The following is a 25,949-nucleotide window of genomic DNA, read 5'->3' on the forward strand; positions in this document are numbered from 1 at the left end:
AAAATTGTGTATCACTGTCTACCGCAGAAGCAGAATATGTGTCCGCAGCCAGCTGTTGTTCACAAGTCTTGTGGATGAAAACACAACTTATGGACTACGGATACAGGATGTTGTGGATACCAATTTGTTGTGACTCCGAAAGTGCTATAGCGATTTCCCACAATCCTATTCAGCACTCTAAGACAAAGCATATTGAACTATGGTATCACTTCATCAAAGACCATATCCTGAAAGGTAACATTGAACTAATTTTTCTCCATACTCATGAAGAGATTGCTGATGTATTCACAAAGGCACTTGACTCTACAAAACTCAACAATTTCTTACAAATGTTAGGAATGATGAATCCGGACCCACAATTCTTTTTGAATTGATAGGTACCGCAGACCATCCTTGGTCTCTGTTGCGGTCCTAATTGAAGTTATTTATGATAGATAGTTTTGGTATATCCTATGTACTGCAGTATATTCTATGGACCGCAGTATATCTCATGTACCGCAACTATATATCATATCTATCTTTCAATGGTCCTTATTGTTTGTTGTTACTAATTTTTGTTCAAGTGTTCTCCTCAGTTCTTCTACTGCAGTCATCTAACCATCCATCTGCAATGACAAAAAAAAAATCCATCCGCAACGACAAAAGATCCATCCGCAATGAAGTCTCAATCCGCAATCACATTGACTGATTTCTCAACTGCTTCATAAATTCTTGAAACGTGGTGTGCTATTTAATGATCCTTCATTAAACAAGAAAAAGATTCAAAAAACATTCTTTGTGTAGCATATCACTCTCTCAGTTCTACTTTTTAAATAAACCTTATGTCAGACCAATTTTGGGTATGATGACAAAAAGATCGATTTTCCATAAAAATCTCTTTTAAACTGTCTCTTCCTGTTACCCCCAAAACGTCAAATCCGTTACATCTTCCTCTTTTGTATAACGGATTAACCCCTCACCACACGTTCTTCAGACGTGATGTTATAGGGACTGACATTTCATTAAATGCTACCCCTTTTGGAAAATTTTCAAAAAATAAAATAAAACTTTTATTATCTCATATGTGGCTGAGATTACTTTTCCTAATAAAAAAAAAACCAAACGTTTTTACTTTATCCAATTTCACTTAGGGTAAAATCAATAACAGTTTCAAATCTGCCACTATAAAACCCTCTTCTTCTTCCCCAAGAAAGTTTTACGCTTTCTGAAAACTCTCAAGACGAGCTTCTTCTCCTTCATCTTCTTGCACACTGTTTTTCCTGCAAGTTCTTCAAACTCTTCTAAAATGGTGAAATTGGGTATCTCGAAGAAACACTCCAAGGCATCTGCCTCTGGTCATCCAACTGGTTCAGACTCTGCTTCAAGGAACCAAATGCCAACGATTGCTTCAAGCAATTTTAGGGCAGTGTTCGACGAGCATTCTTCTTACAATGCTCCGATCAAGTTGATGATCAAGTTTCTGTTAAATCACCCATTGTTTGGTCCTTTTGATTCTTTCACAGATGTGGTACCGCTATTAACACTCTTCAAATGTGCCTTCTTTGCATATCACCCCCTCAACAACCTTCAAGATGTGCATCTGAATCTGGTGAACGATTCTTTAGTTATTCTGACCAAAGAGAAATTTCTCAATGCCATCAATCTGTTAGTTCATCCTTCAACAAAGGTCTTCACCCCAAGCATGGCGGACATTCTTTCTGCACTTTACCAAATGGGTTACCAAAAGAAGCTAAAAGGCATAGGCGAATTCAAGAAGAATTAGTTGCCTGCGGTATGGCAGTTCATTTGCCATTTCGTGATCCCCGGTCTATCCGGCAGAACCGGAGGCACTGATAACATGGGCCTCAAGCTGTTAGAGTTAGTGTGGAGTATTTTTACTGGCCACGATGTCAACTACGGTCAGATCTTGTGGGATGACTTCTTGCAGTACATCCCGGAGGAAAGTCCAAGAGAAAATCCTACCGAGCTCACCTTTGCAAGATTCTGGTCTCTATGCATCTCAGACCTTCATGCGGATGCAGGAGTAAGCATGGGCAACGATTTCAACCTCTTCATCACCAGATATCTAAAAAGGTACAACGCCTCTAAAGATCAATCTAGTTTTGGACCCATTAGACGGCTACCAGTCCACATTTTGTCTTCACTTGGACTTGAAAACATTGATGTCACAAACCACATAGAGGCTACGGAAGGTATTGACCCATACCTTCCTACCCCGCCTCTTCCTAGTCAGAACATACAAGCCTCATCCGCACCCATCATCCCTGGTAGTACCGCAATCCCATCCTCCACCACTCTATCCAACTTATCTTTATCAAAAAGACGCAAGCAGTTAGCCTCAGCCCACCAAGGCCCCCGCAACATCACCAAGAAACATGGAACCCCAAAGAAGAAATATGCTCCCAAAAACACTGAACCATCCAAGAAAAGGAAACTCAAACAAACTGTGTCCTCAGATGACGAATCAACTGAAAATCAATCTCACTCTCCCTCTATGAGTGATTCTGATGATGGCTTACAACCCATTTCTATCCTCAAGAAAAGAAAGACCAATCCCACTGACAAAATGTGTGACCAAACTGATGCCGCAGCCTCTCAAAAGGCTCCGGTAGTCCTTGGGGTGGCCGCAGACCCATTCAATTCAACCATCGAATTCCACTCAGACACAGAAAGTGTGTCTGTTTCAACTAAACGTGGAGACTCACCCCCAGCTCACTCCCAAGGGGATGGAACTGGTTCTCGCCCTAAGGTCTCCAGGGCTTCCCGTCTATATTTGTTTTCACCCGAGGAGTTGAACTCCATCCTTTTGTTTGTAACCCAAACACTTCAAACACCTTCCCAACCGCAGGGCAATTCCTCCGCCCTTGCCAGAACTGAGCCGAGGCCAGACTTGACCACGGGTCAAGGAGACCAAGGAAGCTTAGGAAATCCTAATCTGCTTACATCTTTTCCAGGTGGTTTAGGCACGGTGAGCACCATTGTGCAACGATCTGTGGACCCGAGGGACACCTCTGTGCGTTTTCAAGGATTTGACGGTGACGAATCAAACGATTCATGGCTACACTACAATCTGGTCTCAGAATATGATATCAAGAAATATGCCGCTTTCCGTAGGGAATTTCAAAGCAAGAAAGGACCAACAAACCAAGCAGCTTCAACAGAAACAGCAGGAGATTGAAACCGTGGCAAAGTATTCGGCTGACGCTATTAACAACGCCAACACTGTCACCACCATTCTCAAAGTACAAGAGTGGATGTCCACAATGGCTGAGACAGTCCGCAACGCTCATACCACTCTTAGTGGTGAAGGTACATCAAAACTTCCTCCAACTCCAACTGTTAGAGATTCTCAAGATGATGGCACCGCAATAGAAGTTAGCTCCGCACCTACATTCAGATTCGATGACTTTGATCTCAATGAGGTAATTCAACCTACCTCTTATGATGACGATTTAATGATTTTTGATGAGGAAGAAGCTTTGAGTGGCTCTCAACACTCAACCTCAAGCCGAAAGAGAAAAAGAAGAAAAAGAAGATTGTTGTGTCCAGAAAAGAATTTCTGAGTCTACAAGCCAAAGTATATCAGATTCTTGTTGCGGTTAAGCCCACGCAAACGCAACCTGAAGACCTACCGGGACCGCAGTCACTTATTGAAAGAATCAAACGACTTGAAACTCGTGAACGCCTAGCTGCTAAGTGAATTTCGTTAAAAGTTGAAATGGGAATTCGATCCCTAGATACAAGTCGTCAAGCTTATCATAAGCAGTTTATGGCTACTGCGGAGCGCCTCATCTCTGAGGTATCCGCAATCAAGGCAGATCTACAAACAGCCATTGCAGACCAGTCAACTCATTCGAAGAAGTTGATAGATGAAACTCATACTGCCTATGAGTCCACCATCTCGATCCTACAATCTACAATCAACAACCTTCGACGCTCTCTAACATCCATATTTCATGGACCTGAGATTCTTCAACTTACCAAGGAGATTCATCGACTACTCTTCAACACTGCCATCCCAAACAATCAGCAACTGGCTGATGCACTCAAAGCTCAATTGCAGGAGGTGTGTGCCAAAGTCGATGGTCTTAAGCAATGGCTTGAGGATGCTCCGGTTTTGCATTCCTCAAGAGGGGGAAGTGATGAAGACCATCATTCAAATAGAATCTCTCAACATAGGAGCCCCCCTGTCATAAATAAAAAAATTCCCTCTCCGCAACCATCTCCTCACAAGAATCCAAGCCATCAGACACCACCGCAACATCAGTCACCACCGCAACAGGAAATCATTCAAGAATCTAATCCTTCTCCTGAGCGACCGGAGACACCTCCCCACTTCAAGAACCTAGCATCCAACATGTCATCCGAACATTCCAATGAATCTCCCGCAACGAAACAGAAGAAATCCGATTGGAAAGCAGCCAAATTTGCTGAGCTTATCTGGAGAGAAAACAGATTCATAATCATATGCACTCAAAGGAATATTGAAAGATTGAAGAATATTGCGTACCTTTGTTGTCATTGGAGACTTATCAGCAGACTTTGACACAAAGCATCGGCCCCTGACCTCTTCGTCTGAATCTTCCTCTAGCTTCGCATACATGGCTCCATGCGTAGGATTATGCATTTCTTCATCATCGGAGCCCGAAGACCAAATTTGATATGTGCCATCATTCTCCTTCGTACGCACCTCTTCCAACCTCTGCACATAATATGCCTCATCCTTTACTCTATTCTTCTTCTCATCCTTCTTTCGAAGCATGCAATCATTTGCTAGATGATTCGCTCCATTGCAATAATGACAATCCATACCAGAATCTCCTTTCAGTTTCTTCTCTTTCTTCTCCTCAGCACCCTTCCCATCATTCTTCTCATACTTATTCTTCTCTTCTCCTGCAGCCTTGTTCATGAAACTTCCTTTTCCCTCACTTTGGTTCACCTTTCAATTAAATGGTTTCTTGAAAAACTTTTTGACTCGGTTGTTTGAGTAAAAAGCAATTGCCTCATCATCCGAATTCATGATAAACCCCTCTTCATCATCATAAACACCTTTTTCGACTGTTTCCTTTTCAGACACTTTAGAGACAAGTGCTAATGGACCTCCCAGACTAAGCTTCGACTCTTCTGCCATTTCGTTCACTTCACTTTCGTGAGTTTTCAGTTGATTGTACAAATCATTCAAAGAAGATGTATCGAAACTCTGTTGATTTTTCACCATCATGCTAACACTCCTCCATTCTTTACGGAGTCCCATAACAAAGGTGAGATTGAATTCCATGGAAGACCTCGTGATTCCATAACGATTGCATTTGTAGAGCAGCTCGTTCATCCTATCATAGTAACTTTCAATCGTTTCACCATCTTTTTGCTTGAAACCCTTCAATTCAATCAAACATTGCTTAACATAATTGATTTTCGTCTTCTCGCTACCTTGAAACTTTTCTTTGAGATTATTCCAGATGTCTTTTGCAGTTGTACAACTTCTGACATAGTTATAAACAACTGGAGGCAATGCACCACGTAACTCCCTTATGCATCGTTTTTCAAGTTTCTTCATTCGAACATTTTGATCTTCCACACTCGTAGTACCAAACGACAATCCAATTGGTTGAAGATTCGTCGGAAGAGTAACATTCCCTGAGATGCAAGACCAAAGATCTTCATCGATTCCATTCAAGTAATCTCGCATACGATCAGACCACTGATCATAGTATTCCGGAATGAGCATAGGAATCTTAGTTGAAGATCCTAGCAGATGAGAGTATGAAGTCATCGAGTTGAGATTGAAGTTCGCCATTGATGTATGGAAGAAACTTTTTGAGAATTTTTGAGAAATCAAAGAGAATTTGAAAGAAAATTGTTGAATTGAACAGAAATATAAAGTAGAATACTCGATTCAACAAATCAGTTGCAGAATCAAATCACAACTGAAGCTCTAGAACGCTTTTTCACGTCAAAAGGTGCGGAACTTTTCGAACCAGAATTTGATTCAAAAACCTTTTGAATCAGAGTGAAAATTAGATCTCAGATCATGATTCCTACTCTGATACCAATTGATGAAGTGTGGAATCAAGTATGAATCAAATCAGAGTTATACGAATATTTAGATTGAACACACGATGTAAATATGATCTGGTTTCAGCTCTATTATGCTTTCAACTGTTACAGAGAGTATGTAGACAAGTTCATACAAAGACTCTTATCTAACTCTATGTAATGTCGCTATTTATAGGAAACATGAAAGCACACAAAAAATTACAATGACTAAAACAGTACGCTTCGTTACAAAAATGCCTTGTAAAATAAACTTATGACTTCGACATATTACAACAGGTCTTCGACCCTTACAAATTGTCGAGAACAATCTGAGGTTTACCTAAGATTGGTTTCTCATGGTAAGCTGGAAGTATGATGCTAAATTTTTGAAAGGGCCATATTGACATATTCTGAAAAGAGGTAGCTCTTGTTCAGAAGTAATAGTCAAAATGGGAATATGGAAATGTTTTCCATATTGGGTGTTGGATTTTAAGAATCTATGAGAAAGTTAGAAACTTTTATGCAAGAATGATATTCAAAGGAATGTACTTTGAATGTGAGACTTCGTTTCCATGGAATTGATCTCCACTGGAATACTTTGTAATGTCTGTTGTCAGGTCTTTGTGACTTTTGTGCATAGTCATTGCAAGAGGATCAATGCATATGAGTTTAAAATCTAACAGATTACAGTAAATGACAAGAATTTGATATTCTTACATTTACAGTAAGGATTTGGGATTGTGAAATGAGCATCATTGGAATCATGTTCAATTGATATACTTCACAAAGTTAGGATCATAGACAATAATAGTTTGCATACTTGGAGTATGGCATGACTATTGTTTAGAAAACATAGTGTACATGCTTGGAGCATGGGACAACTATTGTTTTAATTCAAGTGCTAAATTGATAAATTGAAACAGAATAACGTCTAATCAATATGGTGATGAATAAAAGGTGTTTTATTTATATTCATAAGTGTTGAGACCATATTGGATTCAATTATTATTGTGTTTCAATTTGCATGTTTTGACTTCCATAATAACTAGGTTATTCTTTCCGAATGACTAAGTTATTCAAACTTCCACAGTCGGTCATACGTCGGAAGTAGGTATGAATAAAGACTGTCATGAATTGGGCTTGTAGATGACTAAAAGTGTTTAGCCATAACAATGGTTGCTACAACATTCATGAGTACTCATAAGTTCTGAGTATTGGAATAAACCCACGCTCACTTGCATCACTTCATGGAATTTATCTCGAGTGATCGTGAGACAGTAATATCATATAAGTCTTCAAACCTAGAGATATGACTTGTTGCCTATGAGTTGGTTATACATTGATTGTACGTAAACGCATTGGTAACTCGATGTTATAAAACGTGTCTTTGTGTATGATTCAACAAGTAGTAGAACAAGCATATGAGTTGAAGTTTATCTGTTCCTTCTTGGATTAGAAGCGATATCTGGGCCCCTCGATGATTTTGTTTTGACCTATGTACCGGGCCCGGTCAGAACCTAATTGATGTGTTCAATTTAGTTCTATGTCAAACAAATCGGAAATTGGAAACAAACTGTTGGACAATAAGTACAACGTTGTTCCATGTATTTGTCCGGCTGATATCTTGAGAACAGAGGATTATATGATCACTTATCTAAAATGGCGCTTCATAGTTCAACAGAGTTTTGAGAGCTACGATTGTCGGTTGGTTCCTGAAGTCATATCTGCAAATATAGTTATTAGACTTATCCAAGTGGGAGACTGTTGGATAAGGTGTCTACGTCCATAACAATATTTGAGATGCACTTGACCCGACCCGACATGGTCCATTTGGGTTGCACTTCACCCGAACAATTTGTATGGATAATCTTTTGAGAATAATATGTTTATGATTTGTTAATATATTATAAGTTATAATATATTAATATGAAATCATATTATTTGATTAGTATTGATCATAAATTAATTTAGAATTAATTTGGTGATCAAAAAGGTGACTAATTAAATATGGGCTCTTGTATTTTATATAGTGTGCGCTAATACTCATTTGGAATGGGCTAGGCTTGCATGGGAGTCCATGGATAGTCCATGGAGCTTTTAACCCATGGATCCTTGGAAAGGAAGAGTCATGGGTATTTGGGTTTACATGGATGTAACCCTAATCCTCCACACAATATAAAGGAGTCCTTGGCACTTGATTTGGCACTATTTGTGTGTGTACAAGAGTGGTGGCCATTTCAAGAGAGTGCATTATTCTCTCAAGAGTTTTCCAAAGTTTGTGGTGATTTGTGATTTCCATTTGAGGCATCCACACTATTGCTGCTAGGCTCTCAAAATCCAAGGAATCAACCACTACTAAAAGGTATGTCATTCTACTAGTACTTTTATGATTCAAGCTCCCCATGCCATGCTAGTTAGGATGTAAACCTTGGAAATTCTTATGTGTATGTATTTTAGAGAAAACATAGATCCAAGGTTTATAGGGTTGCATGTACACCATAGGAGTGTTAGAATGCTCAAAACCCATCAGGTTGATGGGTTCTACCCCTAGATAGTAGAATGGGAAGATTCACTAGGCTTTTGAGATTTGGCAGATTCTTGAGATCCACTTGAACTTGAAGGTTCGCTTTCCATTAATTTACCAGCTTCATCAATTAACTTCTTCAGATTATCTACTTTGTTGTCATCTGCTTTAGCTTCAGAGAGAATAGCAGTCTCCGGTTCATCAAAGAGCTTCATATATTCTTCAAATAAGTTGGAGATGGGGACCGAGACTTGACCCGTTTGAGGAAAGATTTAATCCATTAGTTCTTCGCTTGATGTGAGTTTCTTCACGTAGTTATCATCAAACGACACGTAATAAGTTCCTTTGATTTTCTTTGAGCGTTTATTCAGAACCCTATACGGTTTTTTAAGTAAGCGAATACCCAAGAAATATTCCTTCGTCTGCCTTCACATCAAACTTGTTTCGGTTCTCTTTAGAATTGAAGATGAAGCATCTTGAACCGAACACATGGAAAAACTTGATGTTAGGCTTGTGATTGTTTAGAATTTCATAAGGAGTTATCGAGAATCGCTTGTTGAGAAAAGACCGGTTCTGGGTGTAGCAAGCAGCAGCAATAGCATCAGCCCAGAAATACAGGAGCAACATAGCGAAGATGAGCATGGTTCGGGCTGCTTCACACAACGAGCGGTTTCGCCTTTCAACGACCCCATTTTGTTGTGGAGTATAGGGAGCAGAGAAATTATGAGACACTCCCTTTTCAGCAAGAAATTCTTCAAACACATGGTTTTTGAATTCCAACCCATTGTCACTGCGAATGTTTCTAAGCACCTTTCGCAGTTGAATCTCTACTTGCTTTATAAAGACTTTGAGCTTAGGCGTTGCTTCTGATTTTTGTTTAAGAAAGAAAACCCAGGTGAAACGAGAAAAATCGTCAACTATAACAAGAATATACTTGTTAACACCAATGTTTTCAATAGCCAAAGGTCCACACAGATCAATATGTAGTAGCTCAAGCGGTTCGATGATCTTTGTGTTAACACGAGTTTGATGGCTCTTCCTGCTTTGCTTTCTGTATGTCCCCAATCTGCTTGTGTATCAATCAGATCCGTTTGATGGTGCGGAATCCCAATCAAACGGATGATGCCAGATCTAATGAAGAAGAAAGAGAAGACGAAGATGATGAATCTAATGTATGAATTGATTAGAATGAAGATCCAGATACAAGAGATTCACACACACACACACACACACTAATCTTCTCTCTTCTCCCTAGTTTCTCTCTCTACAATATGCTCTCCTTCTCTTTTCTATGCCTTACATACCTCTTGTTTATTCACCACTCCTCCCACTATATATAGTAGACATGGGTCGTGAATGGGTTTACGGCCGTAAACCTGTTCACGACCGTAAACACAGCCGTAAACTCATATACAGTCGTAAACACCAAGTTGTTTACGGTCCTAGACATAAAAGTACAATTGTCTAGAAAAGCAAAGTATAAACCATAATTTTAGACCCAACAATCTCCCCCTTGGTTTATAGCTTTCTTTTCTAATTGACCCAACAAACTCCCCCTAAACAGTAGCTGGCGTTTCTTGTTAATCTTCATTGGGAGCTTGGCTTCAGCATTTATCTTCGAATTCTTCACAACTTCAAGATGAACTTGATGAATCTTCAATGAATGACTTCATCTTGAGCAGTTGGGCTTTTCTTCAGGATTTGGCTTTGAACGCACGTTGGGTGACGAGGCTTCTTGATAAGATTCTTGAAAGATAGCGCTTTCAGCTTGAGAATCTTCAGAGAGAATAGAGAACGAAACTTCTGGATCACTTCAGCAGGTACAAAGATAGCAGCAAATTGATTGAGGAGGCTTCAATGCAACTTGTCACATAATCTTCAAGTGCAGCTTCACCTTGCTTCTGGGGTTGAAAGATTGAATGTTGGAAGAATAATCTTCATTTCTTGCTCCTTCGAATGATAATTCTTCGATGATCACGGATGAAGCCTTGGCTTGGAAATTTTCGATTCAGTCTCCATGAGTCTCATCTACATCTGAATTCACTTTTCAAGACAAAACAAAACTAAAAGAAAACTTAGCACACAATATTTTTGGATTTTTTATATTTTTTGAAAAAATAAAACAGAAACAAAAAATATTTTTGGATTTTTGATTTTCTTGAACAAAAAATAAAACAGAAATAACACTATTTTTGGGTTTTTAATTTTCTAATTTTTGTTTTATTTTTGCAATTTTTTTTAATTCTCCCCCTAAATTTGTGCATAGAGGAAAACTATGAACAAATTTAACAAAAACAAAAAATATTTGGGAGCAAAGTTGTCAAGCAATTCAATATCGTTTATCAGCACACGCCTGCATGTCTAGATCTGGTCAATCACCGGTATTGTGGTCCACTTAAACACAAAGGATGTTGACAATTTGGACAGATTATAGGTGACAAGTCATTGTGATATATATTCCTAAATGGACATTTAGCTAACGACGACCAAGGATATTGTTGTCCACTTAAATTAAGGATATTGTTATGGATGTATAGGTGTTAGGGTGCAAAGTCACTCTTGGATGTAATATTTTAGGCTTACCTTCTTGTATGTGTAAATGGGTTGAGTCTTTCCTATAAATAGGAAGTGAGTGACTCCCATTATGTATGGAACCATTTGGAGTGTTAGACTAGAGAGAAATTGTGTACAAACCCATTTGTATATCCTTTCTAGATCTAATATGAGCTTACACAGAATTATTTACTCCTTGTGTTCTTGATTTTACATGATGATTCACTAGATCTTTCTAATTCCGCACATGCCATCATAATAAACACCTCTACAATTGGTATCAGAGCGGGTGTTCTTGATTTGATCAAGAATTGATCCTTGATGGCAATCGTGATTTGGTGATTCATTTTTTGATCATTGATCTTCATGATTTGGAGAGTTTGGATTCTAGAAATCGAATTCATCTTTGATTCTACTCATAATTCGATTTTCTTCACTAGAATTCAAGTGATTTTTGCTTTATCTCTCTAGAAAACCCATTCAAAATCACTTTCTCTCTCTAGAAAACACAAGTTCATATCGTTTGATTCGAAAGAAAAGAAGCAATTATGGAGAAATGGATGATACATAGTAAAGAAGTTCAAGGTGAATGCACTTTTGAATATCTTCTTTATAGCTTGACTGTTGGATTGAAAAGTGAATGTGATATCGTTGTAAATGGAGAAAAGAATGAAGTTGGAGAATTAATTAGTTGTCCAATTTATCAAACCAAAGATTAGTTTGATCTTTTGGTTACAACATATGAAAAGAGACGAAAAAATAGAAGAGATGGAGAAGTCATAAAAGGAATTTCTCGTGCTGAATGCAAATATGGAAGCAATAAACTTGAATATTATATCGTGAAGCTCGGGATGGTGTTCATGATGATGATGATGTTCAAGAAAAAGGAGTTCAAGTTGATTTTAATGATGAAAAAGGTTTTTGCTCGATTGGAGTTCAAACCGATGATATTTTGTCTTCTTGTGATTCGTTTGAAGGAATGATTCCTTATCGGAAGCCAGTGATTCAAAAAATTCACAAGTATCAAACTCCAAAAGATTTGATTCAAACTCAAGAAGTTGTAGAAAGTGGGTTTGTTAATGGAGTCAAGTCTTCAAGATGCAAAAAGATGAGAAAGAAAAAGAAGAAGAAGATCAATCGCAAAAACAAGCGGGTTTACTCACAAAAATCTTCAAATGTTGTGAAGCCGAAATCCGTGAAGCAAGTTTGGGTTCCAAAGCAACAATCTCCAAAGGTTGCATTGAATTTGAAGTCGAAACCCAAAAGTGTTGGTGGTTCTTTTGAAGATGTTCTTGGATCGTTGAAGAACACGAAGAACACGAAGAACGAGTTGTACATCTCGCATAATGGGTGGTACAATGTTCAAATTGGAGATTTTCTCATTCCAACAAAAGAACCAAGATCTTCTAAATTTGATTCGTTCGTTGCAAACGGAAATCAATTCGTCAAAAAGGTATCACAAATTCTTCAATGGATTCCAAAACGTTCATAAATTTGATTCGTGCGTTTGCGTTTTTCAATATTGATCATTTTGTTTTGTTGGATCTATTTTGTTCTAAGCCCCATTGTTGATCCAACATAATTTTTTAAGATCAAAACCATAATCAAATTTTTTTTATCTCGAGTACTATTCTTTCATTCAGCTAATTTGGAAAAATTTTCATTTGGAAAAATTTCATTTAATTCAATTCGAAGCCCAATTTTATTATCTGTTACTATTCACATCATGGTTGAGCCCAAATTCTCATATCCCATCTGGTTATTGCTCCTTTTGTGTGTGAGTCCACAAATCTATTAATTCGATTGAATTGTCAATAGTTGTTCATCATTTTGACTTGTACACACGCATCATATTCTTGTACCATTGGCTCATAATTCCACATGATCAGTTGTTCTTGTGTTCTTCATCTTGTTTTCTGATTTTTTTTTCAATCGATGATGAATGCTTACTGATCAAATAGAATATTTTTGGAGTTGTATTGGATTGAAGTCGTTCAAATGAACGACCAGTCAACGCACAAGTCAAAATCAGATTCTTGATGAATCTAGTATCGACTTTTTGTTTGTTGTTCTTGGTTTGATTTGTTAGAGAAATCGAACAGGAAAGCAATATTAGAGTCGAGACTATGAATACAAACTGAGACTTGAATCAATTTTGAGTTAATTCCAAAAAGCGAATGGTAATTTTTGGGGATCGACTTGGAGTCAATTGCATTCAAACGAGATTTTGGATGATAAGTCAGTCAAGGTTTTGATTTGGACTTGATTGGAATCGTAAGTAATTTCGATTGGTGTTGCAATGACTGAATTTTAACATCGATGGTCGATTTTGAGTCAGAATCGATTTTTGGTGTTGATTTCGATTCATGTGGGAAATTGATAGTGAATGAAATCGAAGCAGTAAAATGGTGTGGATGATTTCAATGATCGATAGGTCAAGGTTTTGATGCTTTGAAAACGAACAGAAGAGTATTTGATTTTGAAGATTGTTGATGTGTTTGGGGTGAATGACGAACTGGAAGTTGAGTTGATCGATTTTTGATTCGCATCTTATGATTTCGAAGGTTTGGTTATGTGAAATCGAGAATTGATGTTTGGATGTTTATTTTTGTGATCGATTTCGAATGGTTAGCTGATATTGGGTATGAGATTTGATAAATCGATAGTTTTGAAACGAACTAGGCAATGGATTGTGTTTCAAAGGCTATGAAATCGAAGGTTTGAATGATTGAAGATTAATTTTGGGAGTCGATGGTTGAAGGATTGGACAGTAGTGTTCTTGAGTTCGTATGTGTGATAATCAATTTGGGTTAATTAAAATCAAAAGAACAGATGGGAATGAAGATTCAAATGGTTTGGATGGAAGTCAAAAGCGAACGGAGGGTATGTGGTTAAAGAACGAAATTTTTTTGATTTTGGGAAGAACTGTATGAACTGGGTGAATGTACGAAGGGTCTCTGTGTTTGGATTTTGAAGATACGATGTGTCGATTCAGAGGTTGGATGAATGGCTAAGAAGTTACTGTTCATTACTGTTCATTGGATAGGCTTCGAATGCTTCGAATTCGTATGTTTGGTTGCCAAATTTTCGTGTGTTTGGATGCAGTTTTGTACGAAGCGAACGAAGGGAATTGTCTGAGAAATGAAATTGGGGAAGAAAAAAGGAAAAGTTTCGCATATGGCCCTTATAGTTTCGACTGTTTGACACATTTTAAAACTCTTCGTATGATTGGCAAATGTTTCGTATGTTTTGATCAAAAAGCAGAATTTTCGAATTCAGCCCCTGAACTTTCGAATATTTGGCAATCTCCACAATTAATTGAAGTTTCGAATGTTTGACACTTTTCACTCAAATTCGAAAATTTTCTGAATTTTCGAATGTTTGGACAACTCTTCGTATGTTTGGAGCACAAATGGCAGAATTTTCGAAAATAGTCCCTGAGGCTTCGAATGTTTAGCGGTTCATACCCAAATTCGAAAAAGGAATGTTTTTGCTAAAAATTGAAGAAAATGCATTTCAAGCCCCTGCAGTTTGTGCAAATTGACGCTTTCTACCCAGCTTTGGAAAAAGGGGAGAGTTTTGCATATCTGGTTGTTTTTGGCGCAACGGGTCCCTGCAAGTTTCAGAAAGTGATGATTTTTACCCGGTTTTTGAAAAATCTTGCAACTTTCACCCAAAAAGTCAAAAAATTTCATAAATTGGAAATTTTTTGTGGCTTTTTCGTGATTGTTTTTCCGTGAAAGATTTTTGGTGTTTCATTTTTGGTACACATCAAGGAGGAGTATTGTGAAGACCATTCCTCGAGCGCTTCTCACCCTTAATGGGTTTTATAATCATTTTTTTATTATAAAAAGGGGGAGAATGATGGGTATTCGAAGCGGGTTTCTCGGATATTCGTTTGCTGATTTTGAAGACCGGTGTTACTTCGAGGGGGAGTTTGGTCGTGATCGCGCTAGCTCGTTGGAGATTGAACCCGGACATCCAATCCTAACTTTGAGGGGGAGAACGTTAGGGTGCAAAGTCACTCTTGGATGTAATATTTTAGGCTTACCTTCTTGTATGTGTAAATGGGTTGAGTCTTTCCTATAAATAGGAAGTGAGTGACTCCCATTATGTATGGAACCATTTGGAGTGTTAGACTAGAGAGAGAAATTGTGTACAAACCCATTTGTATATCCTTTCTAAATCTAATATGAGCTTACACAGAATTATTTACTCCTTGTGTTCTTGATTTTACATGATGATTCACTAGATCTTTCTAATTTCGCACATGCCATCATAATAAACACCTCTACAATAGGTCATTTGTACTTTGAGTCTTGTAATAGAAGTGTTTTGGTGTGTTTACAGCCATGAGTGTGTTTACGGCCGTAAACCTGTTTACAGCCAAGTCCAGTTTGCGGTCATGTCCATTCCACTATATATAGGATCAGTTTGTGTCTGTTAGTTGTTGTTGATGATCCACAGAGTTTACGGTCATTGTCAGAGTTGTACCAGACGTTTTCTGAATACAAATGTGTGCATGCTTTGATTCATTCTTCTTATACTCAATTCTCATCTTATGTGATTGTTAGATTGCTTGATCACTGGTTAAGATCCTGTTTCTAGGACCTTACAGTTGGTATCAGAGAAAGTCCGGTGTCAAATCATCTTTCAATCACATTTTCGGCCAAAGGAGCTCAGTTTCATCATTATTCGAGACTGGATTTGGTGTTTTCGTGGAAAAAGGGGATCAGATCTGAAATAAATTCGTGTTTTCATCAAGTTCTGGGCATTTACGGTTAAGTGTTTACGGCCGAAAACTCCCATTCACGACCGTAAACAAGCAATCTTCATTAACCGTAAACAGGCAATCTTCATTGACCGTAAACAGGCAATATCCCTTAACCGTAAACTCTCCTAGACCGTAAACAGCCCTGAACCGTAAACTCTCCTCAACCGTAAACTCTCCTCAACCGTAAACTCCTTAACCGTAAACTCAATCGTTGACCGTAAACGTTGACCGTGAACATTGACCGTAAACTCTCATGGTCAAGTACTTCATCATGAATTGGATTCCATCATGGGAACAACCACTCGCATTCCCCGATTTTTATCTTCAGAAGGGTTCCCAGAATGGAAATACAAAATCGAGAAATACATCAAAATGAAAGATTTCAAGGTTTGGAGAAGCATTCTCAAAGGACCAGTCAGAATCACTACGAATATTCCAACTGGACAAGTAATTGACAAGTTATACGTTGATTACACTGATGAGGATTTCGAAAAGGTTGAAGAACAAGAAAGAGCACTGGCTACTTTGACTATGGCTTTATCACCCGATATTGCTCAAGGCTTCAGAGAATATACTTCAGCCAAAGCACTGTGGGAAGCTTTGATTGAGGTCTACGAGGGAAATGAAGATATGAAGGAAAGCCGTCAGGATATGTTAAGACAAAAATTCAACATGTTCAATTATATCGTTGGAGAAACCCTGGAAGCTCAGTTGCAGCGATTTACTGCTCTCACTACTGAGATGAGCACAGTTGGGATTTACTTGACTAAGTCTGAGATAAACAAAAAGTTGCTGAATTCACTTCCGAAGTCGTGGGATATGAATGTAGTTGTTATCAAGAAGACAAAAGATCCCAATCGTCTTAGTCTTGCTGAAACAATGGCAATCATCAAATCATGTGATCTTGATGACAAGCAACGAGAGATTAATCATGTGAATTCCTACTCGACTGCAAATATTGGGATTTCTTCGAACAACGCCTTTTCATCCTTTACCTCCTCTCCAAGTCAAGCTTTTGATGTTCAACAACCTCAGAATCAAACCTTTATTACTCCATCCGTTGCACCCTTTGTTGCCTCAGCATCTGTTTCTCATCCACAAAGTCAGTCTTTCGTTGTCCCTCAAGTTGTTTCCTCCTCAAATGCACCAGTTATGGTTCCTGCTCCCCATTCCAAAGAAAACGATGAAAACTTAGCTCTTGCCACTGGACTTGTCAATTGCTACAATGCTTTTGTAGCTGGAGAGCTTCCACCTCAACTCTCATTTGCTGACCTGGATCAAATTCATCCGGAGGATGTAGAAGAAATGGACATTACTTGGCAGATACCTATAGCAGTGTTCAGGGCAAATCAATTTGCTAAGAAGATAGGAAAGAATAATTGGGGAATGAATGCGGATAAGAAAGTAGGGTTTAACAAGGGAAAGTTGCATTGCTACAACTGTCATGAGTCGGGTCATTTTGCTCGTGAGTGTCCCAAACCAGACATAAGAGTAAGTAGTGATCGAACCATGGTTCCAGTGGGAAATGGTCGCGGAAATGCTGTTGTCAATAGTGAGACTGCTAATCTAGCAGTGGTTGCTCAGTCCTTTGACTGGGAGCACCAGATTCAGGCACTGAATATTTCAGGACCTGAAAATGCTCACTTGGCTCAAATCAATGATACTCCTGTGGAAGAAGTTGAAGTTGATCCTGAAGAAGAGATGATGGAGTTGCAGTTTGCTTTCATGGTATGTTCTACTACAGAACCTGAAAAGAATGAGGTAAGTCAGTCTTCTTGTTCTCAAACGTGTATTGATAAAGTTAAAAATCTTCTTGAGCATATAGAATTATTACGTAGAGAGAACGAGGACTTGAGATATGAAGGGTATCAACTTAGAAAAGGATAGAAACCCCTGAAGGCTGAATTAGAAGCAAAAACCAAATACTTTAGAAAACTTCAGGAAGAGTATAGTACTAAGAGTGCGCATTATAGATATGTGACTGAACAACTTGTTGAGGTAACTGCTGAGCTTGACACCTTGCAAAACAAATTTGAAAATGCAGATTTCACTTTAAGAAAATTTGATGTGTCAAGTGAAGTAGTTGCATCCATGATAGAAACTAATTTTCAATTTAAAAATAATCAGTCAAAGGGTTTAGGATATGATAAAGTGCCTCCTCCTTTTAATCATACTTATACTAATAATCCTTTGACAAAAGAGGAAATAGACAGATAGCCATTTCTAAAATATGGATTTGTGTCAGGAGGTAGTATTAATGTTGAAAATACTAATGTTTCTACTTCCCATGCAGATCAATCCTTAAGTCACTCAAAGCAAGAAGCAGAAGGATGTGTTTCTGAAAATAAAAAAGTTTATGAACCTGATGTTTTGGTTTCAAAAAATGACTCTTTTGTTTCTGATATTAAAATCAATGAGACATCTTGTGATACTTCTGCATTGGATCATGTTGATTTAAATTTTTTTTGACATATTTGATGATTTGTTTGATAATTCTGATGTTCCTGAATCTGATGTTTCTGTTTCAAGCACATCCACTTCACCAATCACACAATCGGATTCACCCTCATCTATCACACAATCTGATTCTTGCACATGTTCTTATGGAAAATGTAAGGGTGTCAGTAAAGAAAGTAAATCAGACAAAGGCAGTACCAGTTACAATAACAATAAGCAAATTTGTTTTCACTGTGGTACTGCCAATCACATCGCTAGGAATTGTCCCAATAGGGCATTTGTGAATTTTTCGTCTCAAAGAGGAGAGAACGAGTCTCGAGGAAGGTCTTTAACTAGAAATTCCTCGAGATCTCGTCTTTGAGATGATGATTGGAAGGCTAATCAAAACAAGAGAAGGGCAGTTTTTCAAAAGAACAAAACAGGTTTTCAATAACAAAGTCACAAACCGTTTGCCAAAATCGAGCTCGGCTAAGCAAAGGTCGGTTTCGTCAAAGAGTGAATCTGGATCTTCAACCATTTCTGGTAGAAAATCCAAATGCTCAAGGCAAACTGAAAAGAAAAATGCTTCAAAATCACCCGTGATTTTTGAGAAACCTAAATACCAGTTGATGCCCAAATTAACTTTCAACCAATCATTGTCATCCTCTGAAAGTGTTTTACATGATGATTCAAAATCCAAAGGTTCAAACGATAAATCTGTGATTGTAAAGGGTCCACCCAGGAAAGAAATGACCTGGGTCCCCAAATCTGAATGATCCCGCTCATTTTGCAGGGACACTTGCGGAGGAATGTCGTCAGACCATGGTATGTCGAAAACGGTTGTTCCCGGCATATGACAGGAGACATCTCCCAATTGACCGACATTCAGACTTTTAATGGGGGATTCGTTTCCTTTGCGGGCGGTGAAGGCGGAAAAATCACTCAGAGAGGAACTGTGACAAACGGAGTGCTAAGTTTCGAGAATGTCAACTATGCTTCGGAGTTAAAGCACAACTTGTTAAGTGTCTCTCAGATTTGCGACAAGGGTTATTCAACGCATTTTACTGATAAAGAGTGTCTGATCTTAAAGTCAGGCATTGTCATCCCGGATGAGTGGATTCTTGTTAAATCAAAGCGGGATGGAAATGCTTATATTATAGACATGAATAGCAACATTCCTGAGCAAGTCACCTGCCTCTTTTCAAAAGTCTCAGAACAAAATGCTATGATGTGGCACCGACGACTCGGTCATGAGAACGCTAAGAATCTGAATTGTCTTGCTAAAAACGAAATGGTGCGTGGTCTGCCTGTCAGAGAGTTCATAACATTTGAAAAGTGTGTGTCATGTGCCCAAGGAAAGCATCACAGGAAACCACACCTGCCAAAGCAATCAATTCAATCAGCCAGGTGCTCCAATTATTGCACATGGACTTATTTGGTCCGGTCAATGTCCTAAGCATCAACAGGAATTCATACTGTCTCGTTGTGATCGATGACTTCTCGCGTTTCACGTGGATTTTCTTCTTATCCAACAAAGATGGGGTATCTGATCTGATCAAGAAGTTCATTGTCATGATAGAGAACCAAACCAATAACCAGGTGAAGGCGCTTCGAACTGATAATGGAACAAAATTCAAGAATGCGGTTCTTGATCACTTTTGCGCAGAAAAGGGAATTGTGCGTCAATACAGTTCAGTTCACACGCCTCAGCAAAACGGTGTTGCTGAACGGAGGAATCGAACACTGCAAGACGCTGCAAGGACGATGTGGTGTGACTCCAAATTACCTGTTTTCTTTTGGGCTGAGGCGAACAACACAGCATGTTATGTTCAGAATCATGTTTTGATCAACAAAGCCCAGATGAAAACTCCGTACGAAATTCTATACGGTCACAAGCCATCTGTCAGCTACTTCCGCGTATTTGGCTGCCCTTGTACCTTCTTCACCTGGAGTCCAACCCTAGGTCTTGTTTCTTATACAGGCGAAAGCAGCCATCTTGGAACTTGATGACAGCAGATGCAGTAGTTTCATCATAGACCCAGTAATGCATGTTTGCGAGAGATCCATCAATTAAGGTCTGCAGCACTGGAATTTATCTGACTTGATTGGTTGGCGGCCACATGACAGTCTGAAAGGGCTTATTGGTCTTGGGATCCAGCATGTTAGGGAAGTGTTTGATGAAAGACTCGGTAGTCTTCATGCCAGTGAATCCCTTCTTTACTTGATCCTCCAAGAATAACTTGAAATGCGTAGCTCGTGGATCGCCTGATGGATTGGCAAAAGGAGCACTGGAAAATTCTGAGAGATCAACCCTTGTCCAAGAACTGAAGTCATGGAAATCATTGTAATACTCCACATTTTTGCTTTTGCGTTTTACAATCCACATGTTCAGCCTATCATGAAAGCCCCATGAGACAATTCTCGTTCTATCACCGTACCTGTGACCAAATTTTTTCTGTTCAACATAAGTGACGGTGATAGTGGGTTTATTTCCAGGAGCATTCTGATCAGAGGTTTTCTTGAAAAGAAGTTGCTTTTTCTTGTCAGAAGTTGCTAACTTGGCACGCTTGAGTGCAACAACGCTTGGTGCTTGAGCTGGTTCCTTATCGAAGCGATCGACAATCGTAGTTCTTCTTTGAGTAGGTGGGTCAACAGGGGGTTCTTGAACTTGTTGATCAGAAGACTGGACAGTGTTGAAATGTTGGACTGAAGACTTGAATTTGTCGCCAAATTTTTCTGCCAGCTTCTTCTTAAGATCAAAATAACTTGCAGTCAAGGATCCCAGATGGGTTTGCAGATCCAAAATTTGCTGATTTTTTATAGTTTTATCCACTTAAAGATCTGCAACCTGAATTTTAGGATGGGCCTTTTCTGCTTCAAGATCAGCCACCCGGATATCAAGCTCAATATTCTTCTGATTAAGCACGCTGATTTCCTTTTGAAGTCCAGTTATGGTGGGATCATCCTCTTTTGAGTGGCCTTCCTCAATAAAAATTCCCTTAGCTCAGGAGGAAGGCACTGAGCTTTGTTCGTGGGCCAAATGTAGAGCAAGCCTCTCAGAGGCAACATCATGATAGGGTCGAAGAGGAGATGATCCCGAAGGAACTGATGAACCAACATCTTTATAAAAGGTTCTCGGTCCTTCATGGGATGGAGTAGGTGAAGTAGCAATAGAAGTAGATATTGGTGGAGTCGACAAACCTGAAGATAGTTCTGGCACAAGAACACCCGGTCTAGGATCAAGTCTTCTCCTCTTCAATGAAGGCGAGGAAGTATGAGTTGTCAGTGGTTCACTCACTGTTGGCTCAATAGTAGGAGGAACATTCTCAAAGGGAGGAATCTCTGAAGATGTCTCCATAGGGGTTGAAGTTTCAGCCATTTGTTTTGGAGAAGGAGGCGTAGTCTCAAGAACGTCTTCTGACTCCCTTATCTCCGTTGCTGGATGAGCAACATCAAGGATAGTGTCAAAGAAAGTGTCAAGATCCTCATTTGACAAGAAATTTGCATTGCCTCCAAGATTCAAGGGAATATCATCCTTGTCAAAACCCGTAAGATCCAAATTTTCAAAGGAATCATTTTCTTCGTTCTCTGTCGCATCCTCTGATTGTCCCTTGTTGAAATCACTCTCAACATTTACAGAGTGTAAATCATGCTCTTCAGCTACCATCGCAACAGGAGTAGCTTCAACATCTTCGTGATCGGAAACCGGAATAACATCGTCTTCAGAAAAAATATCATCTTCAGAGGTCACACGGTCAGATGAAACATGAGACTCAGATGCCTCACAAGAATCGGCAAACAAGCCAAACTTCACCAAGGGAAACTTTCCTTGAAAAGTAATTTTTCCCTATCTGTTTTGCTTCATTAACCCAACGGTGTTCGGCCCAAGAGACTTCATGTCGAGGATTTCTCCATATTTAGCCATATCGGGAAATTGTTCATCAATGAACATTTGAATGAACCTAGGGTACAACAAGGACTTGTCCCTAGTTTTTCCTTTGATGTTTGAAATCAGTTCTTCGAGAATAAACTTTGAGAAGTTGTAATTCAGTCTCGCAGCCAGAGCGATGATGGCACCAGTGTTTCTTAGAGAAATCTCATCTGCGACAGACTTTCTTCCAGAAATGCAGCTCACGAAGACATGAGCTAAGAATCTCTAGAACTGTGGCAACAACTTCTTTATAGTTAGAGGGAAGACACCTTCATATCCCATTTTGACAAGAAATTTTTCAACTTGGGAAATCTCGATCTCAGCGGAGAAGGTTGATTGGTCGTCAATTTTGAGCGTACTTCTGTTGAACTGTTCAGTGATGATGATTTTGCAGTTTTTGACTGAAGCCTCAACAGAAACAACTCTATCATTTCCTTTCTTCACCTTTGCTGACCTCTAGAATTCCTTGATCAAGCCTTGATAGATTTCTGAATTAACGGTCAGAGCAGTAGACAAGAAACACTCTTGCAGTCCATGCATCATTGACTTGAATTCTCCGTGAGCAGCCGGAGGATCAGCCAAGAGGATAGCCAGGTTGTGACTGTCAGCAAACTTGAGCTCTGCCTTTTCAATCTTTGAAGCTATCGGATCAATTTCACTAATTTTCACGAAAACTTTTTAGAGAGAGAGAGAGAATCTGGAGTGTTTGCGGCCAGGAAATTGAAAATGAGAAGTAAACTAGGGTTCACGGTTGATTCTTCTTTATATACTAGGTCCAAAAAATTAATGGGCCGCAATCCTCAATGATAAAGTCCAATACCCAAAAACCTTTATAAAAATAAAACATTTTGAGGACAAAAATAGAATAAAAAATAAAAAATTTAAGTAAAAATAATTTCTAAAACTAAACTTTTTAAAAAAATTTATCAAACATTTTATCAAAATAAAAAAATAAAAAATAAAAATAGAAATAAAAATAAAATTGAAATTCACTCAAAATTTTTTTAAAAAAAAACTAACACTAAAAATATTTTTGAGACACTGGGATCAATGTTATTAGACAGCCTTACTCCGCTGATCAGTATTTCTACCTTCATGTCTATGTTTGGTCGATCGCCGGTATTGTGGTCCACTTAAACACGAAAGGTTGTGACAAATTTAGGATATACTATAAGTGACAAGACATTAGATCCTATGAACTTAGATAATTTTCCTAAAAAACCATTCAGCTGACGACGACCAAGAATATTGTTGTCCACCTAAATTGAGTAGTGAGATCTACAGACAACCTCTAAATGGTTCAATTTTAGATGTACTAGAACATGTTTCCCACTTCCCGATATACCCCGGTAATCAAGAACTTCCAAAGAACTCCTTACTTTAGGTGAGTATTCAATCATTAAGAAGGAAGTCAGATTTAGAAATAGATGCATATGTTGTGTCCCAGGTCAGATGTCTTCCAATCACACAGAAGGAACAACATATGACTAACAGAGATAGAGGGATTGAGAGATAGAATGTTGCATATGCTGTGTCCCAGTTCGGATCTTCCGATCACGTAGAGGGAACAACATATGGCTAACAGATAGAAAGAATTTCATAGATAAGGAGGCGCGTAGAATTAGAGTTGCATATCTTGTAATCCAGGTCGGATCTCTTCCAATCACGCAGAGGAAGCAACATATGACTGACAGATAGAAAGCAAGAAAATAATTTCCTACACACCTACTTTATCAGAACCTCCCAGTTGCCCTATCAGAACCAGAATTAAGGACATAAGTCCGTACATCAAGGAAGAGTTAAGCCACAGTTCTAGATGCGTATTAATTTAGTGTATCTTGAGGGGTTTCTTTTGGAAAATCTCCCTCTTGGCGCGTTCTGCCACCCTTATGCATAGTAGCGAACGTATGCGCGATTTGGACAGTTTCGGGCAATGTGTCCAGGTGTTCCACAGTGAAAACATGTCTTTTTCTTCATTGGGAAGTTGTTTCTTCCTGCCCCTGGTGGCGTGTCCTTGCCTCGTTTCTTATTGTTCCCACATGCACACTTGCAACAGGCACTCTGTATAACTTGAGTTGGTGGCCAGTATTTACCAACAACAGTTTGATCAGAAGTAACTGAGTTAGAAGCAACAAATTCTGAGTTCAAGGAGACATTGGTTTGATCAATAGTGTTTGCAGAACTAGAATTAGTTATGTTCTCCTTGTCCTCTTTTTCCACTACTTTACCTGCACATGAAGTAGAAGCATCAGAATCTTTCATCTCAACATTCTCAGTTGGCCCAGATTGTTCAGTCTTAACTGAAGCTGGTTTAGGGAGTGGGCCATACTGAGCAGGAATTTCTTCCTTATTTGTCTCAAGGGGTGGGTTATAATTATCATTGAATGGAGGTGGTACACTGTGATACCCTATACCCTCGGTTTGATTATCTTTAAATGTTAATTGTTTTTCTATCATGGACACAACTACCTCACTTGACAAATCAAATTTTTTAAAGTTGAATTCAGAATCTTTATATTTTTCTTTTAATGCATCATGTTCGGCAGTCACAGCATCAAAATCTTTCTTAAGATATCTATAATGGACACACTTGTCACTGTACTCTGCCTGTAATTTCCCAAAGTCCTTAGTCTTGGCCTCTAGTTGTTCTTTTAATGGTTTTAGGCCTTTCCTAAGTTGGTACCCCTCATATTTAAGTTCCTCATTTTCTCTTTTTAATAAATCGATGTGTTCACGTAAGTTTTTAACTTTATCAATGCATGCTTGAGAACACGAAATTTCAGTGACCGGGATTTTTGAGGAACTCATTGCTTTAAAAATATGCCCTTTGACTTAAAACCTCAAAATTCAACCTTAAAAGTCAAATTTAAAAAGTCAAACTTAAAAGTCAAACTTAAAAAGTCAAACTTAAAAGTCAAACCGAAATGCTAAATTTGAAAATTTGAAAGTTAAACGAGAAAGTCAAAGTTTAAAGTCAAAGGTCAAACTTGAAAAGTCAAAGTCAAAATTTTAGATCAAAGGTCAATTTAGAAATTCAAAAATTAAAAGCTAAAATTTTTGGAAGAAAATGGAATTTAAAAATAAAAGGAAATTGATTTTTGGGTTAAAAGTGTTAAAAAAACGAAATTAGGTTCGAAATGGAGTCCTTTTGAATTAAATTTGGAAGGTCAATAACATCTGGCAAGCTAGATGAGTTGGTAGCGGCGCTGGAATGATGAGGCAGGAGACCCGAGTTCGAATCTTGGCAACCCCCAATTTTTTTTAATAAGAAGCTGATGCGAGGATACTGGCCGAGATCGTCGAGGTGCGAGGCCGAGAACTTCAGAAGCCCGAAACATCGCTGGGCCGAAGTGTTGCTGGACCTAGAACAAGGCCACAACTGAACTACTGATCACACACATGGGCCGAACACCTGCGAGGATCGCAAACGAGAGCTGGACCGAACACATGCGCGACTTCGGACCCCAAACTCTGTGGGCCGACTTCGGAAGCCCAAAACAACGAGGAACCCTAATCCAAGATTACGGCCGCCGTCGAGAAACCCTAGCCGTAAACGCGATTTCGGCCGTAAACCCTTCAATGGCCGTGAACCCTGCTTCAGATCGCGAAAAAAAAACGACGTTTTTCACCTTTTTTGCTCCAAAACTCGATCCAAAACTCGTTTTTAGGAAAAATGCAAAGAACAAACCTCCCTA

The sequence above is a fragment of the Lactuca virosa genome, chromosome 7, assembly GCF_052849685.1.
Source record: "Lactuca virosa cultivar CGN04683 chromosome 7, Lactuca_virosa_CGN04683_v6, whole genome shotgun sequence".
Lineage (NCBI taxonomy): Eukaryota > Viridiplantae > Streptophyta > Magnoliopsida > Asterales > Asteraceae > Lactuca > Lactuca virosa.